Source organism: Sinohyriopsis cumingii, chromosome 12, assembly GCF_028554795.1.
Source record: "Sinohyriopsis cumingii isolate HCF-2022 chromosome 12, ASM2855479v2, whole genome shotgun sequence".
NCBI classification, from domain to species: Eukaryota; Metazoa; Mollusca; class Bivalvia; order Unionida; family Unionidae; genus Sinohyriopsis; species Sinohyriopsis cumingii.
Window position 1 is genome coordinate 49,487,184 of NC_142972.1, and position 21,849 is coordinate 49,509,032.

At 40.3% G+C, this 21,849-nt stretch overlaps 1 protein-coding gene across 2 annotated transcripts in view; it reads left to right on the top strand.

The window, feature by feature from the left end:
- The window catches only part of LOC149786413 (uncharacterized), an 85,198-nt gene that overhangs the window by 36,373 nt on the left and 26,976 nt on the right, over positions 1 to 21,849 (top strand). The window contains exon 1 of one of the 2 annotated variants that reach the window (XM_089976849.1): positions 7,114 to 7,309. The exons of the other annotated variant lie outside the window; for it this stretch is intronic. The gene's annotated coding sequence lies outside the window, so the exon portion shown is untranslated. Of the gene's footprint in view, positions 1 to 7,113; positions 7,310 to 21,849 lie in introns of those variants that run through there. 2 annotated transcript variants of the gene reach the window in all.

The window sequence follows — 21,849 nt, forward strand, 5'->3', positions numbered from 1 at the left end:
ATTTTATTATGCACGTGTTTTACGCAATTACGTCTTCGCCGAGTTCCCACTCACCCTCTCTGCTGTTATTCATCCAAATATTTTATCAAGACCTACACGATATCTTGTTCTAGGATCGTGCAAATTTATTGTTATAAATCCATGCGGAGTAGCTTGCGCTCGTGAAAAGAAATTTTCAAATTTAATTATATCCATGTCACCGCTGCACCAATTTTGATGAATATTTCTCATCGTGTGTGTATCAACTCCATTAAACACAACTAAAATATTACAGTTATCTCTGATCACTTTTGGTATTTGTGTGTATCGTTGAGTAACGTAAATGACATCAGTGTTTTTATGTCTACCTCGAGAAAATATTCTACCTGGGTTTGTCTGTTTATTCAGCATCACATCGTCGTATGCAACTAAATTATTAATAAATCCGTCTATGGAATATACTGATGGTGCTTCATCAATATCGGTTATAAACTTGAAACATCGTCATCCAGTAATCGCGCGTTTTCATTAAAATACTTGAGCACATCATAACATCGTTGATCATCAACTGACGGGGCTACCAAATACAATTTATCCCATTTTAACCATCTCATTATAAGATTAAGTAATAACTGTGTCTTTCCACTTCCAGATGGTCCTATTATTATCATTCGGATGGAATTCGGTAACGCAGCATGATGCTTGACAGGTTCTCGTTTTCTTGTCGCTGAGAAATCAATTATATCCATGCTGTATAAAATATATATGGATTTATATTGTGTGAAGTGCAGGACGCGCACCCCGACGGATACACTAACAACTATTACCACAAAAAATAATAGATGAGCAGTTGCGGGTAAGTGCACGCGATGTGGTACAAAGAAATTCAAATTTATCTCCACTGACAAGTCAGTGCAGTCAGGTGAAAAACCAAAACTAAGGTCAAGTAAAAAAAAAGCAACGCGGAGGTGATATTGCAGCAATATTAACAAAGTTACCGGGAACTCCGTGGGCTAAATACCCAGGAGAAGAACATCTACCAGGATATAATTATTGCGGTCCTGGTACTCGACTCGATATCAGGCTTGATAATCAGGATCAACCGAAATCAGGTGAGGAACCAATAAACGCTATTGAAAAAGCATGTCATGCTCATGATGTTGCGTATAAAAGCAATGATCTACGACATAGGCATATTGCAGATGTGAAATTAATTCATGCGTTAAATTCTATAAAAAATAAAAATATCAAAGAAAAATTAGCTAATTGGTTAGTAAGATCCGCGATGAAAGGTAAATTAGCGCTAGGGGCTGGTAATATATAAAATGGAATCGATTTATTATACCCCAATTGGATACTGGAAAGTTAAAGCAGCAATTAGTAAACTTGCTGATGAAGCAGCGGTTAAACACTCTACTGCTAAAGCGTGGTTATCCAAACAGGCAATATGGCAAATTTGCCTACCACCACCTAAGCAAATTCGATTTGCACATTTCGATGTTAGTGTTCCTAATGAAGTTCATCAAGCTGATATTCTGTTTTTACCACATGATACTGTACGTAGAAAAACGTACAAATATGCGCTAACCGTTGTTGATGTTGCAAGTAGATATAAAGATGCAGAACCGCTATCTACGAAGACAGCATGTGAAGTAGCCGATGCTTTTAAACGAATTTATCAACGAGGACTTGGCCCACAAGGTGGTCTGCGATGGCCACAGCTGCTACAGGTTGATCCTGGCAAGGAATTTCTTGGTCCAGTATCATCGTTAATGAAACAACATAATACCAAAATACGACGAGGACATACTGCAATTCATCGTGATCAGGCAATTGTTGAACGATTTAATCGAACGCGCGCTGAGCGGTTCTTTGGATATAAATACGCGAAGGAATTTATTGAGGATACGAGATCTCGTGAATGGGTTGCTAGATTACCAAGTGTGATAACTGCATGAAATAATGAGATTACTCGAACAACCAACATGAAACCTATTAATGCAATTACCAAAAAAAGAATATACCTACACAACGACGTGATCTTTCAGCACAGCCACTATTGGGTAATATCACTGTCAGGTATTTATACGAGCCCGGTGAACTCGAAGGTGGTAAAAAAGAGCGACTGATCCTATTTGGAGTGTTACCACACATAAGATATCCACCGTGACAAGATCCCCAGGTAGACCCGCAATCTACAGGCTGGATTCAACTGCTCCTCAACGTGGATTTGTACGTGAACAATTACAAGTAATTCCCGATGATACACAATTACCACCGCGATCCGTTAACTAACTGCGTTACGTCAAGTACATTCAAGACAGGTCAACATGATATTTTCTCGTGTATGACCTCGACTGTTATCTTTTCTGTCTAGGGTAAATTGTCTTGGATCATTTTTTAGATACCGCCATAACATTATACAATTACAACTTGCACAGTGATTATTCTGTTGTTGTTTCAGCGCATTAATAAATTCAACATCAAGATCAAAATCGCGTTTATTTTTTTTTTATCAGATTGTTTATAACCAGCTAATTTTTTTCTTATTATATCGCTTTGACATTCGTCAATATCATCACTAATCACTGACGAGTCCATGACGATTCGTCTCAATTGAGATATTTTTCTAACTCGAGACACTGCAAGATAAACTAAGTTCGACCACTCGATGTGATCATCGACGGTCCAAACAACTGTATCAGTAATAGTTAATCCCTGAGATGAATGAATCATCATTGCGTATCCAAGCGTCCACGGGGATTTATCAGCACGTAGAACATCTTCAACAACATCAACATCAACTGTGACAATATCATTCAGCACAAGATTCTGTTTCCTTGATCTGTCAAGTGTCCTGGTATATCAACGTCAATATTCTGCCGCCGTGTATCTGCTGGTCGATAACATAACAGAACTGGCAATGTTGGATATTTTTCTTTATGCAACTGAAACAACTCTCGTCGAAGTGTATCACGAACTATCTTTCTACTTGCAACTATCAGATCATTTGGTCGCCACGTTTGTAGAAAGTCATTCATGGGTGTTTCTGAAATTATTCCACGCATTACTTCACACTGAATTTTATTCGGTTGTAGTCTGGTTAATTTTTTAAACTGTTTCAACGTTGTATCAAGTGCTCTATGATCATCATTCATTTCTTCGTAATAATCGACAAAGTTCTTTAGCCATCCATGTGGAGATGGTCCAACAAACGGTGGGGGTTGACCATGATCGCCACACATTATTACAGCGGTATTTCTTGTTAACAACCAATCTAGAAATGTTTTTAATGTTTCTAACGGCACCGTGCAATTTCATCCCAAATGATGATCCTTGGAATGTATTTCTCACCCATCCTTAAAGATGTCCATGTATCACCCTTCCATCTGAAGAAGCTGTGATAAGTACATGATTGTACTCCTCGTTGTTTCATTTCTCGCGCAAGTCTGTGTGTAGGTGTCAGCACGATCATATCTGAGTTTTGAAATAGTTCGATCGCTCGAGTGGTTTTACCAGAGCTACCCTGTCCGTTTATGTGTATCGTTTTATATCTAGTTATTGGATCATATACCGATGGTAACAACGAAGTTGTCGATGATATATTTGATCGTTGATTCTTATAATAATCATCTTTGATCGTAATATCTGCTGATTCTGAATAATCAAGTATATTTTCTTTCTTTATTCTCCATGAACCCCACGGTGCATTATCATCCGTAAAATCATCCGACAACGTTGCATATTTCTTATCGGTGTAGAACGAATCTGTTGCAACCCTAACTGCGGTATCAGAAAAATTATTTATCATAGATAGCAAGTTTATGCTCACGTAGGCCAACATCAATGATCTTAAATGCGTATGCTGAGGCGATTCTCCATTCATATAGCTTACAATCATACCTAATCGTGTTTCATTTGATAAATAAACATCCTCGCGGTTTATAAATATATTTCTCGCTGCCTCATCAGCAACTATAAAATCGTATTCGGTATCATCCAGTATTAATCGTGCATGACGTTGTTTATGATCATATGCACCACCTTGAGTAAACTTTCCTATTATTTTTCTTCCAAGATCCTTTGCTGTTTTATCGCTATTATTGAGTTTAATCTCGAGGATTCTAGGAGCATCATCAAGGGAAGCATTAGAACATTCTCGCTTAAATTCCTTAATGACCTCATCGAGACTGATATTTTCCCTTGGTGGTAACCAAACCTCGGTTTGTTTCTTATATGATATAATTGCCTCACTAACCACCAACGATACCAATATCGCACAGTCGAGCATATATCGTAATAAAACTATTGGTGCCCAACGTTTTTCTGAGAAATGTCTACCAAACCAAACATAACATATCGTATGAAGATCCATAGCAAACTCGAATGATTCAACACAAGCAAATCCAGTTAGATCAAAATCCGGCAATGGTCCATTTATCGATACTCGCGTCATTTAATGTGTTGGATGACCGAACCTTGCAAAATAATTAGAACAATCTCCGTATCCGAGAAAACTTCCTGGATAACACGCAACCATATCAACAGATATCATATTGTTGTAATTATATTTGGCATTCCACAATCCGCCATGGCCATACTCGACACAACTTAATTGTATATCCGAAAGAAATTCATTTCGGGTTGGTTTCCACGAATTTTTTTCTCTAGCAACATGAGCTGCAACAGATGGAACAGTAAAACAGTTGCTGAGCAACTCATCAATGTTTTCTGAATATTTCTGAGCAAGATTTTTAATTTCTTAATGAAGGGGTTCTTTACGATATATTTCACCGTTAGGTCGCACAAATTGATCATATTTTTCATCATCTGAGCTCTTAAATAACCACACTGACATAGGATCGTTTTTACTTATCTCGTTAATAAAATCAAACATATTATCATCATAAAATTTAACAGTTCGATCTCGTGGAAACATTGTTACTGCGCTAGTCCACGCGTGTGCATTATGATCAATAATTTCAATCGAAGCTCCTTTTGATTTATACTTTGATTCATACAAAATTTCTCCTGTTATCGTTGCTACGATTATTGGGAATTTTAATCTTTTTCCTAACTCAGTGACATCTTTGATAGACGCTCCGGTATCTTTAACTGTTTCGCCCCACTCGTTTATTATTTTACGTCTTTTATCTGTTAAACCGTTTCCACGGGCCGCGTTTGTAAAATGTTCTATTACTCGCTCGGCTACACAGTTTAGTTTTGAAAATTTCATTGGCGCCAGTTTATCAACGCTAGGCTTTTCATTTATCACATAGATTCCATAAATAACTGCTGTTACAGGATATGCTCGCTCATAATATGGTTTGTCAATACCGGTCAATAGACGTGGTTTGGAATTTCTACTTAGTATGACAGTTTTTTTATTACCGTGGACGGGATAAAATTTGTCACGGATAATCCAGTTATCTGTTTCTGCAAGTATGACAAATTTTATTCTGAAAAGATAACTTCTATCATCGAGCTGTTTAATAATAGCTGCTGCTCTTTTTTCATTCATCGTAGCGTCGACACCTTTGGCCTTGACCTTGTCATTGCGAATAATCTTGAACGTTGACCAGACATGAGATGCACCATTTGCGTGAAATTCTTTCTTAGCGTCGTGAATTTTATTGATCAAACCTTTATTTTTCCGATCAACCAGATCTCGTATTGGCACGTCAGGAAATATCCTGTCGAGGTTGAATTTACTTGTTTTCCAAGGCTTTATTTGGGATAATCTTTTAAACTCATCCATATTATATTTCAGATAAGTATTTAAATATAAAATATTATATTTACAATGTCTCAATGCAAATGGTTAATGATCAGATCATTAACTCGTTGTAATAAACCCTGCAGGAAGGAATTCTGCGGACAACACATGCAAAACGTTCACGTGGAAGCTTAGGACCAATATCATGTCTGCGTTGTGGTGCTGGAGTACGAAAAACACAGTTGTGTGCGTGTTGTGGTGGTAAACGATACAGAGAGCTTAAAAGATATACTGACAAAAAATAACGTCAATAACAACGCTATAAAATCCGTGGAGGATTATCTAGTTAGGTTTTCAGACAAATTATGATTTAAACAAATGATATTATTGTATAATGAAGCAAAATAAATTTTTCCCACATCCTACAATAACAAACTACGAATCAAATATTGACGGTGTGATCAGAAATTGTCGATTATAAAAACCAGTTGGTTATATTAATAATCATGGTTATCTATTGTTTACTGTTGGGAAGAAACCTTATCTCTGTCATCGATTGGTGTATGAATGTTACAAGGGGTTGATCAAAGATGGCATTGTGATCGATCATATTGACGGGAATCCTCAAAATAATAATTTATTCAATCTTCAAACTGTTACACAGAGCGAGAATAATACACGTGGTAATACTGGAAGATGTAAAACAACCGGAAAGAGGGCGGTAAAATCTATAAACACAGAAACTGGCGAAGAGATTATATTTCAATCAATTAATTCAGCTGGCAAATATTTTGATATCTGCCGGCGTTCGGTACAATTTGTCGCGGAAAATATATATAAATCCACTTTTTCCAGTAAATATAAACAAAGAATCATCTTCCAATATTGCTAATGAGATAAACTATCATCACTATCTCGAATTATATTTATTAACCATTTTTTAACATTTATCCTTTTTTCTCAGAAAATCTTTTTTTTAATACTACTTATTTTTTGACTCATGCGAAAGGGAGACTACTTCTGTATGGAATACATGTACTTTACACATTAACATACACTAGTAAACAACTATTAAAACCATATCAAACATGGGATTAATGTTTCATAAAAATGTTATTTGTACTAGTTGAAATTATTTTGTGACAAATATTAACTATTTTGTGAAACTTTCATGGCTTGTTTGAAATTATTTTGCTATGAAAATTAACAACATGTATTTAATACCATTAAATTCGTAACAAGGTCGATCGTGACTTTCTGACGCTAACGGCAGAAATACCGGTACAGTGAACAGGTACCGTTGAAGGTTTCTCATAAAATAAATTGGTATACCGGTAATACCGCGCATTTCTAAAACGATCAGACGAGTCAGTACGATTGCCCTTAATCACGTCACTTCCTGTGTATCATCTGTTCGGCTGTCAAAGGTAGGTTGATATCAGTTTATCAAGGAGCCACGTTGATGCAACCCACATCGATATAAAGAAGAAGCGAAAAAGACTAAATGTGCTAGTTATTACAGGATTCAATCCCTATCTTAGGCATATACATACATTCAGCATTTGGCAAGTGTCTGTTCCAACCGGTGTAAGGAAGAGTAATATTTCAAACGAGGTAAGAGAATGTCAGAAAATTGGTAATCATTTATTTAGTCTACCACTTTCACTTTCATTATCATTTCAGTGAAATCATATTTGTCACAGTCGTTAGAAAAGGTAGCAGTTTTAGAGTTATAGTTAAACCACATTCCGTATACTGGTCAACTTGAAGGTTTGTTGTAAGACGGTCTCAGGAACTCTTCACTTGTATAACGTAAATAATATATACATATATTGAGTTAGACAGCTAGACATGGGGGTGGGGGAGATCTCTTCAGGAGGGAAACTAGAATTTTTAAAATATTTTTATTTGGTATTTGAACATAAAAGTCGGGTATAATGTTTTAGTACCTCTCCCCCAATAGTCTTTCTAGGTATTCTTGTTTTCCTGCGATATGTCTCTAATTGATGTTTATTTGGCCTAACATGGACCTCAGACCCTCATCATATGCTCATTTTGATCATCCTCTCGTGCTGTGATATTGATTGGACATAAGGAAACAGGATTTTCGGAAAATCCGTATTCGCGAGAAATAAAGCCAGGTCCAGACAGGTAGCAATTTTGGACCAGGTATAATAGTGATGTTTAGATAAATGCTTAAACATTCATAAATGTATTGTCCTCCATGCAAGCATTAGATCTAATCATTTCCTAAAATGATATAATTTACACGAAAAACTTATAATGATTCCCTCGTTGACATTAATATTGATCTTTAAAAGCGAAAACTTTTCCAAGTACACAGATAAAGTTGGATGTAAAGTTTGATGCAAGACTATCTGATATGAGATAGGTTTACGACCAAAAGCTTTGACTTATTGGCAATCGTTGCCTTAATGTTTGAGCTCCAGATTCTTGAAAATATTTTATTCTAAATGAAAAAGTGATACAGCAGATGGAGAAATGCAATATTTATGAGGTTTCAATAAGTTCTTGATAGTGTTATGATACCTTTCCAATGAGACAGTCGCAACTGTTGGCTTTTCCGTATGTTATGTTCACTATTACAAAGACTGTTGCCTCACCAGCAAAGAATAAACAAGACTCGGATAGTATTCTTCTCTGACGTTGGTGTTACCTTTAAGGTAGCAAACACTATTTTCATGATCATCTATGAGTCTGTTAAATCGTTACACGTACAATTGTGAAACTTCACTGTATCACGAGAAGGATAAATGTGATAAATGTGATATTTAAAGTTTGTCATGTTGACCCGTTTTCCTCTTTCTTTTGCCGAACAGTATTTTAGATTTTATCTTAATTTCGTTTCATATATTGTGTTCAGTATTTAAACTTGATTCCTGCACATATCATGTGATTTTCAACACCCACATACCTGAGGTGGGCAGGTGTCGACTACTTCTCACGCTTTTTACCTTTAAGCAGCCATAAGTAAGAAACACTCAGACACATTTTCCAGCCAGGTAATATTCATATAATTATAAATGCTGTTATTAAAAGAAAATCTATAAATAAAATCAGATTTACCTGCATTTATGTCATGTAAGCACGTACAGTATACATTTATATATGCCCGCCTAAAAGCGCAACATGTTATGTAATGGTGTTGTCCGTATATTACCAATATCGTTTCGGCAGAAGAAATGGAATTGTCCAATATTTACATTACAAAACTTTCTCGCTGGCTTGCACTTGGGGAACATAGGAATCTTATTGGTTTGGGGGTCAAAGATCAAGGTTACTGTCAACAAGAAGACGAATGTTTCTGCCCATTTGTGCACATAGAGGTCTATTAAACATGTATCGTAAAAGGTCCCCACTTCATTCTTGAGCACGAAAAGTTCTCCTAGGATTGTTTGATGTGGAAAGAAAATGTCACCTTTCAGCGGAGAAAATGAATTGGCCTCCCCTGTCAGTAGTGAAGGGGGGGGGGGAGATTAGCGTCAATGGGAATTAGCATTACAGAGACCCCTGGGTTAGATTAGCGTCAATGGAAATTTAACATGGAGAAAAATCGTGGGTCAGATTAGCGTCAAGGGAAATTAACATGGAGAAAAAATCGTGGGTCAGATTAGCGTCAAGGGAAATTTAACATGGGAATAAATTGTGGGTTAATATACGTACAAGGGGAATGAAACATGGGATTTTTTTTTGTTAAAAAATTTTTTTAAAAAAAGGGGTAGGCAATGGAAAGGCTATCTCTTTTCGAGAAATATGGCTGGCCCTGAAAAGGGCCTTTGGGTTTTTCTTCTTTTAACTTCTTAACTTCTTCCACCATCCTCTTATTTTGTCCATCAACCCCTTCTTCTTCTTTTCTTTTTCCGGCATCCAGTCCGGGTGACCCATGGCCCGGAACTTCTCTTGGATTTTCATCCAGTTTGTGTTCAGTTTTTCGAATTCATCCTTTTTTTCTATTTTCTTCTTCTTCTTTTCTTTCCTTTGACCACTTTTCTTTGATCTTCTTGACCTCTTCGGTCAGCACATTCCTCATTAGTTCTTCAGCTTTCTTAAGTTTTTCTAACCCCCACTTCGCGAAACACCAATCTGTCCATTCTACAATGTCTTCTAGAAAGCACCTTGCACTCGTCACATGATCTATCGCTTCTTTTAACTTACCCACTTTGACATACGGTGGGTTAATTAAACCTCTGATTCTCTTCTCCTCATCCTCTATCATTTCTTTTACAATATTTACGGATAAGTGGAGGCTGGTTACTTGTCTTGAGACGAAGTCTTTTGTCACTGCATACCTCCATTCCTGTTCAACCCTTTCTACTACACTCAATCCATCCACCATCCAATACCAACTTCCCATAAGATCGTTGTATAAAGCTGAAGCTGCTGGCATCTTCTTGTTTGCTTATTCCGTAGAATGGGCTCCAATGGCCAACACTGTTAGTTTTATACTGAAAGCGCGTACGTGAAGGAAAACATCCCCCTAAAACATAAAATTGATCTTACCTAGATCATGACCCAACAACGCGCGGACGTGAAGGAAAACATCCCCTACTTTCTCATTTCATATAATAAAACCCTAACTATACTCTTCACATACGCTAAGAAACAATAAATAAACCCATAATCTACTATTCACACAAACATACCTGAGCTCTTATAAACACTAACACACCAACACATACCCTCACACAATGAAAAAAGATTTAGTGTTTATATTCACACTACTCTACCTACACACATTGGCAAATTAATGGTTATTTCTTTTCTAGAGTATTGGGTAGCCCTGAAAAGGGCTGTTTTTTGAACTCCAGATGCACCTATCTAATGGTTGCACCTTCCTGGCCTGGCACCACACACACATCTTTGACTCCAGTCTCTTTTTACTTTTTGTCTTGAGAGTGCAGAGGCGGGATGATTCGCTTCAGCACCCCAATCCTCTGTCTCGGGAATATTGTAAGACATCCTCTCTTCTATTTTCTTTTCCTCTTCTTCCCTCTCTCTTCTCTCCTCCTCTTCCTTCTTTATTCTTGCTTCTTCTACGATAGCCTCCGCTGATAGTTCATTTACTATGCGCCTGGCATATTCCAGGTGCATCTGGAGTTCTAACAGTTTCACAATTCTGCTATTCATTCTTGTGTTGATCAATCAACAAGGGTAGCTAGACTGCCGAACGAGTTTCAATTTATACTGAAAGCGCGGACGTGATGGAAAACATCCCCCTAAAAGCATAAAATTGATCTTACCTAGATCATAACCAAAAACAACGCGCGGACCTAAAAGAAACACTCACTTTTTTATGCTACCCATCATTATTTTAAAATTTTTTATAAATCACTTCAATTGACTATCCACATACGCAAAGCAATCCAATCTAACTCCAAATATACACCTCAAACACCAAAAAAGACATCATTTTAATCTACTATCCTTACCAACTTACTTGAGCACTTACTAACACAAACACATACCCTCACATTTTTTAAATAAGAGTTAGTGTTTATTTTCACACTACTCTACCTACACACATTGGCAAATCGATGGTTATTTCTTTTCTAGAGTATTGGGTAGCCCTGAAAAGGGCTGTTTTTTTTGTTTGCTATGGCATTCTTTTTTAGTTTCTAAGAATGCGATGTCCTCTGAGGATAGACTTTCTGGCGATAGGTCTGCTTCTTCGGAAAGAGAAGAAGAACTCTTTGGTGTCGATACGACAATCGACAAAGCATCTGTCAGCTTCAGGTTGCTGCTGCTGTTGTTGTTGCTGCTGCTGTTGCTGCTGTCTCTGAAGTCTGTACTTCTCTGTCCATTCTTCTTTTTCCCTGTTCATTTCTTCTCTGAAGAGTTCTTCTATCAGGTCTTCAGTGATTTTTAACATTCTCACGTTCTCTATTTCTTCTGGCTTCGGTATCAGACTGTGTCTGACCCTATGCAAATTCACGTAGGCTTCGTTGAGTTTAGCTAGTTTGGAGCACATCTTCTTAGGAGGATGAGTCGACAATGGATGGTTAGACTGGAAACAACCCCGGTTCTTAAAGTCAAAGCGCGGACGTGAAGGAAAACATCCCCCACACGGTTTTCGAGCCGCAACGTTCAGTGAGTGTCATGAGAGGGATAGTAAGAAATGAAAGAGCATCAATCCAACATTCTTATAGCTAAACAAACCACAAAGGCATTTTTTTCAAAACACAACATTTTTTATTCAAAAATCACTTAACACTAAACAACAACTCTAACATTTTTTAACAATAATCCAACAATATAACATCAAACAATTTTTTTCTAATCGCAAACATTTTTTCTCAATTCACAATCTACTTTAAACAGGGCTGACAACGTTGTGAATGAAATTGTGATTTCCACTGTTGGAAATCATTAGGCCATTGATGGACACTACGTTTCCTAGCTTGAGACAAAAGATAAGCATAATGGTCACAAAACCATCGATCTACTTTCACATCGTTTCTAGAAGAAGAACGAGGATCAAAATGAGTCACTAAATGTTCTAAGGAATAGCCCAGGCTGCGATGATGCAGAAAATACACACAGTACTGTCCACACACCAAGGAATCTGTGCCTTGTAATTTCACGTTATTGAATCGGGTGGTTTGAGCATTTCTTCTCATAAAGTCAATGATATCGTCTTCCAAAGGGGGCAATCCATACGAATCGAAATATTCCACACATCCTTCTTGAGGAAAGTAGACGGCTATCCAGTGGGTTCCTGGGAGATGACTGTCGTCCGTGTTGATCACGTAAGCTTGATGGTCTTTAGGTTTGCGATGAGGGAGTTCATCTTTAGCACAGACGACAGGATTCCAAGAAGACGTATACGAACTGTGGTTCAAAAGGTAATAAAGTTCCCAGGTATCCATGTTTTTTCTTCTTCTTCAAAGGTAATAATAAGTCGTCAATTCGATCCTGACTTTTTGCTTGAAAATGTCTGACGAATAAACGGTTATTCGTTCTGTTTCCTCACTCTGATTCAGGAGAGTTTCGATACGATGGATCTCTTGAGTGGTTAATGGTGGACAAGAATGTTCACGCAAGTCTTTATACCACTGGTGCAACACGTCTTCTTTGTTCGAGATGAGACTCCAAGCTTCGTCCAGATACTCGTCCAATTTTTCTTCTTGACTTAACATTAGGCATTTATCGTGTTGAATTTGACTGGGATGATTGTTTTGACATCCATAGCAATTTTTCTTGATCAATTCCGTCATTTTGTCGACCAAGTGTTTGGCAAAACAGGAGACTAAATGGGCTTCTTGTTCTGGCCATCTTGACTTCATCATGATCACTTCTTCTTTTTCTACAGTCTCCTTACATTCCATGTCCAAAGTTTCTCCACTAGGTAAAGAGGGATAACAGTCTTCCATGACTTCTAGTAATCTAGAATGACTTCTCTCAAACTGTTGATTTCTATGGTATTATCAAATTCTGCATACAGGATGACGTTCACTGTGTTATCTGCTTCCAGTGGACTCGCAAACTGAATTTCCACACGAATCTGGCCAAATTTTATAGGGTGGAAATGTCCCTCGTCGCTGCCTTGGTCTGGAGTGAAATCGAAAGCCCACAAAGCATAGCCTCCTGCATAATCCTCGTACGTAATGCCGTGACTGGTGTTGGTTCCTAACTGACCGGTGGCTTCGTACAGGGACAAGTACGATCTCAAGTAATTTCTGTCAGCAAACTTAGGCTCAAAGGGTCGGGTACACAAAGTCTTGCCATCGCGACTGACTTCGATCTTGGACACATTGTAATGTTGAAACTCAAAAGGATTTTCATCGTAGGCTCCATTGAAAGCTGAATTCTTGACGATACCAACAATCAAACGCTTGGGTAACTGTCCTTGGAACAGATGATCTTGGATCATGGATCGTTGTCCAGCAGGAATGGTGAAGGTTTTCACTTCCACGCGTCGGATCGGATACTTGGCAGTCGTTCTGCTCAACGTCTGACTGATGTCGTTACCTACTTTAGGTAACACTTCCACACAACGCACGTAGAGCCTGGCTTCTTGGATGACGGTTTTGTAAGTGGAATTTTCTGCAGCCATCAAATGGAAAGCGGCACTGCTGCGATTCAGTCTCAGGCGGACATCCACCCCGTTCAGCAAATACTTTTCTTGCAACCACATGTCCAAATGCAAACGATCCATCAGTTCTAAACTACGACTTAGATGAGTTTTCGCTCGTCGTTCTACAAATCCCGTTGGATTTGAAGTATCCCCAGCAAGTACAATGCCGCTGAACTTAGTCGCTTTGTCAGGTTTCCATACCACGCAAGCATCCAGATGAGTGTTCTTGGCTTCTTTTCCGTACGTCAAGAGATTTTCCAGGTACGCTCGGTAAGGGTAAGTATCCATGCTGCTGCTGGCCAGTTTGTTATTCAAGTACAAGTCCACTTCGCTAAGCAAGGAATGCATGAAATTATTGACGGGAGCTACTACATCATCATTGTCTATGGAACCGTTGTTCGCTTCGGTTACTTTGACTTTCAAGTACAGGTAACTGCTATTCAGATCGATGTAATCTTCGGGTTGTCCTTTGATTTCAAACTCGATGGGAGCGGAATCGGTCAATGAGGAGACGGGATGAAATTCCACCCACTGGGATTCTTGCATCGTCATCATGGTGGGGGGCATGGCAAACAGATCCAGTTCCGTCTTGGAACAAGCGCAAGACTCTCGGTGCATCATTTTTTTTGTTGCTGTGTCTCAATAATCGAAAACGTCTAAGTCTCGAACGGTTCTTCTTTTCTTGGCCTTTCTCGCTTGAAGTCTGGTGAAAGGGTGTTTTCTTCGTCGTCTCTTTCTGCCTTGTCCTTGCTGAATGCCTGACTCGGTAGCGTGCAGGGCATTTATAGGTGTCTCTCGTCGGCCCAAAATGTCTTTGCCCGTTTGCAGCAAGACATTTTTGCCTGCCCTCATGAAGGCTTTTTTAGGGTTTTGTTTGTCGATGATGACATTTTGGAGAAATTCTTTGCCTTGCGTCAGTGCCGCATCTTTCAAGGCGTGCAATCCGCGTGTCACCATCGGTTTCAACACCGGGGCCACCGAACGAAAGGCCGATTTTAACATATCTCCTAAACCGTGTCCTCGCTGTCGTGCAACCCCTCGGTACACTGGATACATGACTTACTTACGAATCGTGAGAGAACCGTTTTCGAAAATGGAGTTTCACCGTGACTTTTCCTTTGGTGAATGGAATATTTTGTCCCAAATCTCCTTTTATAGTAATGTTGACCGTGTCCAAATACGACTTGCTGACCGGCAAATAGTGAGGATGGACAAATTCGCGGTGGACGTGGTAAGTGTTTCCACCTTCCTCGTCAGCGTTCGTGGCAGAATCCACTTTGAAAGGAATGACACGCAGTAACGGCACGGAGGTGTGTCCCACCACGTTGTATTCCACCACATCGGAGTACACGAACATCAAATTCAGTCCTTGGTTCAGTTCTACCGGGGTACGAAAATACTTGCCAAAAGACTCGTTGTCGAAAATGACTGGTAATTCGGTTTTTTTTTTGTTCTACTTTCTTCCTTATCTCCATGTCACCGCCCAACATGTCAAACAATCCATCACAAAAATAGAAAGACATGATTTTGGACCCCTCAGGAAATTTCATCAGAAAGCGACGAGCTGTTTTGTGGTACTCCAGGGTGAACTTTTTATTGACAATGTTCATAGCATTATGGAACACGCCATTAAACCTGGTGGCTATGGTGCTGACCAAATGTTGACCGCTGAAATAATAGCCTGCGGGAATCACCAAGTTGTAGGTCCACGTTTTAGTTTTGTCATCATAGGTTTTATTGGTATATGTGCCAATCTTATCCAACTCATGTTGCAATTGTTGGTCATGAATTTCCACCTTAAAATAATTTTGATGGGGAATGACATTGGGGACTTGGGTCGGGTGAATCATTTCTACTAAAGCCACTTCCCAATGGGCTTCGTGATCTAACGGGATGGCTTGAGGTAATTTAGCCGTGTAACAGCACAACGTGTTGTTGGGGAACACCTCCATGGAACTGTCACTGGGTAAGGTCAAGTAAAATTGGTTTTCGTGACTCATAATTCCAGAGTTCTGTGGCTGTCCGAGGGGATATTACTGGACGTCAGAGGCGTGTCTCCGCTCAAAATGGGGTTCTGGTTGTTGTTGTTATTGGAGTGGTGACTGACACTGGCACTGGACACAAGGTTCCCGTTCGAGGAGAATTTCAGGGAGGGATTGGGAAGAAGGTAACCGATGCAACTGCTCAATAAAATGGTCCACAACTGTTTGTCTCCTTGTTGCAAACTCAAATTGGCAATGGCTGCCCCGATGACACAATACACCACGAAGATTTGGCAGAAAAAGACGATTTGCGTTTTAGGCACACGTTCTCCACACCACACCCACAAGGGTTGTTTGTGTAAATCTTGCACAGAAGAACTGGGTGAAGGAGGAGTGGTCGACGTAGCTGCGTCTGCTGTGTGAAAGGGCATGATGGTCACTTCTTTTTATAGTCGATGACTTGCGAAGCGTCGATCCAAGAATCGAAACTGGGTGGATATCCTTTCCAACGTACTTTGACTTCTTTGACACGTCGTTTGCCCACTTTACGGGTTCTGCGTTCGAGAATGCTTTCGATGTCGTACACGTCGTCTTCTTTTTTGGTGACACGTTGTAACTCGGGTAAATAAAACGTTCCTTTGAGTATTTCTCCGTTCATGTCTTCCAATTTATAGACGGCAGGATGACGGCCATGCACTCGTCCAGTGACGCAAAACAATTCGGTCGTCCAGTTAGGTAAGTAACCTTTGTCAAAAGTGCCTTTGGTTTTGCCAATGCGCACCCAATCTCCTTTGTAAACGACACTGGCATTACGGTGATGCCCTTTGCGCGTGAACCACAATTTAATTTCTTCTTCGTCTTCTCCTAACATGTCGTCGAAAATGACCAAATGGGTTTGACGAGAGTCAGAGACGATGCCGTCGTCTTCTTTAGGAATGCCTTCCACAAACACGATGGAATCGCCTTGACTTTCTGCTCCCTCTTGTACGCCGATTGCCACTCTTTGTAACACCACACGATCCGCTGAGGTGGCCGATTGATCAAATGATGTTTATGTTCGATCAAACGTTTGACGAATTCGGTTTTGCCTGAACCGCTAGGTCCAGCAATGAGCATGTTAAAGGGATGGCGAAGATACAAAGCCTCCCAACTGGCACGATCTAAGTGTTCGCCGATGATTTTGACAGTAGAGGAAGAGGGAGCAGAGGTAGCCATGGTGTGAGAAATGTCAATTGTGACACGAAAACAAACAAGACAAGAGTTTATATACTTTTTCAGAACACGTTTATTGAATGTTTTTTTTCAAACATGAATACGAAAGACAAAAATACATAAAAGCCAAAGGCTTAAGTACAAGGATAAAAGGCACATGATAACCATGAACGTGGAATAAACACAAGTGTCTGTACAACAACCACATGTTTTGGGTAATGTTCTAACCAGTTCTATAGTAGGGGGTAAGGTCACACAAGTGTCCTCCCGAAAGGGTCTTTCAGGTCTGTCCACGACAGTCCTGTCCTGGGTGACGGGTTCTTCTGGCACCGTCACTAACACGGGTTGAAAAGTAACTTTTTTCCTTGAATAACTCTTGTGCATACTGGGCCACTTCTTGGGTCCAAGCCTCAAAACCCCATTCTTTCCAGGCACGGACATCTGTCCAATGGGGATGTAAGTCACAAGCTACACACACATCGTCATACACGTCTTGGGTAGCTAAAAGTTGACGAATCTTTTTTTCCTGTTGAGGTCGAGAAGTATCCAGATGAAAACGCAAGGCTTTGAGCAAAAGGAGTTTTTCGTGACCATTTAAGGCCATTGAGGTGGTAAATACTGATCGTAAAGAGTCCACAAAGAATCGGCTGGTAAACGAAATCCCAGAAAACAAGTCACTAAGACACACACCACTTGTCGTCCCAAATTGAATGGATACAGTTCTTGTAATAATTGATGGTAATGATCCACGGTTTGAATATGGTCATCGAGTACCTTCCACGGAATCTGTTGGATGACATGTGACATAAACCGTGGCATAGCAGCCTGTTTTTATATTCTCTTTTTTTCGGATGCAATACACGTACTTTCTAGCCAAAGATCTTCGTTCTCCAGTAGGGAATCTAAATCTTGCATACTGTAACCGAAACGTCAGAGTTCGTTTAGGTGTTTCCTCTTCCTCTAAGTAGATTCCACGTAAAATATGTTTGTAATCCTTTAACTTGTCTTCCTCAATGCGTTGCACTAGGTGAATCTCGAAGTAACCATAATCATGAACATGTCGATCATTAGCGACCTCAAAGTTTTGAACAATGTCTCACCATTGAAAGAATTTCTGACGAATCAGTTCTCTTATACCATTCAGGTACCAGTGGTTAAAGATCTGGTGACGTATCGGATGCAATTGTTCTTTACGTTTGACTTGTATTTTGACCAGCTCTCGGTAAATGCATTCTCTCAATTCCACAGGCAAGGCACGAATGTTTTCTAGCAAAGTATCCATGAATAGGTCATACTAAATCCTCTTTGGTCTGACACAAGAAATGTACTGTTTGCACAAACATGGTTTTAATTCATTGTCGAATCTAAATCGTTTCACCACTAATCTACACATTACAATTCGTTCAGAAGTTTCCTCTTTCACTAAGTTGACATTGCGTAAAAGATGTCGGTAATTCGTTAACTCTTCCTCTGGAACTCGATGCAGTACGTTTACAATGTAGTAGATAGAATCGTCAATACCAAACCATTCCTTTTTATAACCAGGAGGTCGTTGATCAATGTCTGTCCAATGGAACAGTTTCAACTCAATCAGTCCTTGTATAGCCTGAAGGTACCAGTGGTTCAAACACCGGTGACGTAACGGATGCAATTGTTCTTTACGTTTCACTTGTATTTTGACCAGCTCTCGGTAAATCCTTTCTCTCAACTCCACAGGCAAAGCACGAATGTTCTCTTGTAAAGTATTCATGAATAGGTCAGTCCGTACAATTCACAAAAGTAATCCACATAGTGAGTAATTTCTGACCACTGCCATTCAGGGTAACGTCCAAGAATGTCACTGAACTCTTTTGATGTAAACGGTCTAAAGCGATACAATAGGAGGAATGCACCCTTGACCCAAAGAAATCTAACACACTGGTTGACTTTTTTCACTTTCCTCTTATGAATTTCTCGACACAAAAGTTCTACAGTGACCCATTGAGATTTCACTCTGGCAAACCCCTGCCAAACGTCCTTGTAAATCTTCTCTTGTAGTTCTTTAGGTAATGATTCAATATCGTTTTTGAAATGAAGTTTAAATACTGGTCTCGGTGATGTCCAACATTTGACTCCTAACCAATCTGGTTTCTTCTTCGTCAACGACATGGTAAGTTACTTCAATGTCTCGGTCTCACTAAGGGTAAGTAATGACAATTCGGTGACCATCGAGCATGTTCTACGTAGGCTGAATCTTGCGGTTCCCAGTGGTGAAGTGACACACCGCAACTGAAGCACTTGACTTTATCTCCTTCGCCCAAGTAGAAAAATCCGGCTTTGGCTAATTCTTCGGGGGTCGGTCCTCCCAGATACTTAGGCCATTTTCCTTTGAACGATTGAAGACGATTTTCAAAGTCGCAGTATTCCGACAAACGCACAGGAAACGAATATTCGTCTTTCACAGGTTCGTTTCGATGAGGGTTGAGTGACATGGGCAGGAGTTTGCTCAGGGCTGGATGACATCCGTAGGGGGGTAGACGTGAAGGTGAACATTCCCCTTTAAAACGAAACCCAGTAAAATGTCCAAGAGGACGAGCGGCATCACTTTCGCATCCCACAGGTTTGACACGCACAGCATCCCTTTCCATGATAGGGGTAGGAACACTAAAGTTCCCATGATGCTTTACGGCATCGCTCAGGTCACAAGGTACAGCATCGTACCCATCGCAAGGCTCACAATCGCACTCGTCTGCAAACTCCGTTACGCAATTACAATGGTAACCACATGGACAATCGCAGTTTCCTTCCGGACATTTTCCGTCGCAATGCCTGGGTCTTATCCATCCAGTATTAGTCACACTAGAGGAAGATACAACATTTTTACAATCCCCAAACTGGAACGATGTCTCTTTCAAAGTATTCATCTTGTTCGCTCGGTCTTGGTAGTCCCAATGAACTATCGATCTTGCCTAGGGTTCCCTTTTATATACAGACCAATACCGACGTGACCGTACGGTAAGGTGAAATGATTGGGAAGTCGAACTCGCTTCTGGTATACAATTTGACAGACTTTTTCCAAGGGTCGACTGACGATGTGGTGAGTGGGTAAACGTACAATCTTGTTCGGTTGATAGGTGGTCACTTTAAAGTTTCCATCCTCTCCCGATTGCAAGGCTTCTTTCAATGCCCCAAAGTTGACCACACGACTGGTACGATAATTCAGAGTCAGTCCTTTCACTTTGCACGTCGTGTGCACTTCTCCTTGTTTGTCACGGTATTCGTAGCCGTAATTTTTGGGACCACCACTGACGAAACTTAGAATCTTGTCGTCGGGATGCTCGTCTGTCCAGGCTCCTAAACGGTCTCCTTCGATGTCAGGGTGATGTTGAATCGGGTGATGGATGTAAATGCAACTGTCCGTGTCAAAGTACAGGACGCGTTCCCCTAACAGTTCTAAAGCTTCGTACAATTTTAAGCGAGCATGGGCTGTCACGTAAGCCGCAATGATGACGTTTCCAAAAGGGTCGTCTTGTACAAAGCCCAGATCTTCTTCGTAATTGACCAAGATCAAATTCTCTCGAACGACGTCCACGTGTTTCATGTATTTGGTTTTGTCGTGAATCATCTGGAAGTAGCGGGAAGGTTCTGTCATATTCCGTCTTGGGTAAACACGGGCGTTGTGCCATTTTACCCCACAAGCAATTTAACATCACTTTGGCAAACGATCGCCTACCTTCGTTTTTCTCGATGTGGTCTAAAGAGATGCCTTCTTGTTCGTAGTATTTCTCTTTGAATTGTATTTGGTCTTCGGGAGTGTGACACCAGGAAGGATAGCCGCTGGCTTCTTGCTTCAGTTTCAAAAAGGCATCCACGTAGTCTGCGAAAATGCCTTTCTGAGTAGGGTCACCCTTGCGGTATTGTTGTGTCTTGGGAAAGTGACAAATTTCGTACACTTTTAACAGTTGGTATCCCATGTCCAGAGCTTTGAACAATTCTACGCTGACCCAGGTTCCCGTCAAGGCCCGTTCTTCCTGGCTGTGCTGACAAGGTTGGTCTTGGTTGCACGTTTCGGCACAAGTACGGCACAAGGGAAACATCAGTTTGCCTTGACAATGGTGAGGTAAGACGGGATGGTATAGGTTCGTGGGAGGCAAAACTTTACACTTGATCAAGCCTTCGTATTGTCGAATGTTTTTCAGGTCGATGTGTTCCGTCAACAATTGCGGGTGCCCTACAGGAAAGCGACAATATTTGCACACGTAGAGATACAGCGAACACACGTCCAAGTATTTGATTTCTTCTCCTTTCTCTTCGTCGGCTTGGTACAGCAAACAGGTGGCATTGGTCCTTCCTCCGTACAAACTATCCCTCGGGTTCAGCGGGTCCATGAACTGGTAACTTTCCACGAGGCGTTTAAATTCGTGATCGGTTTTCAAACGGTGATCGTACTCGTGTTCCCACATTTCCACCACTTGGTATCCTTCCTGTTCTAACTTTAGGCGCCGCTGACAAGTGTCCTGGTACAAGTCTTCCATGGTTCGTTGCAAAAACTGATTTTTAGTGCCACGGTCAGGGTAACAGACGGGACATCCGTGAAATAAGCAACCGTTAAACTCGTACACGATCTTGGGGTTTTCTAAGTCCCAGCCATCGACCGAATACGTTCCGATGGTCTTTTCGCCCCCTCCGTTGCGGGCATGCTGAATCCACTTGTCTTCCTTGTCGCACAAGTAATGTAACCAACGTAGGGCTTTGACCGAGTATTGACGTTTGACATAGTGGGTCGTTTGAGGACTGATGACAGCCACGGTGTTTTCAGGCATGAATCGTTGTCGATACACTAAGGAACACGCTTTGGCAATGGTGCAAGCTTCTTTCAAAGGATC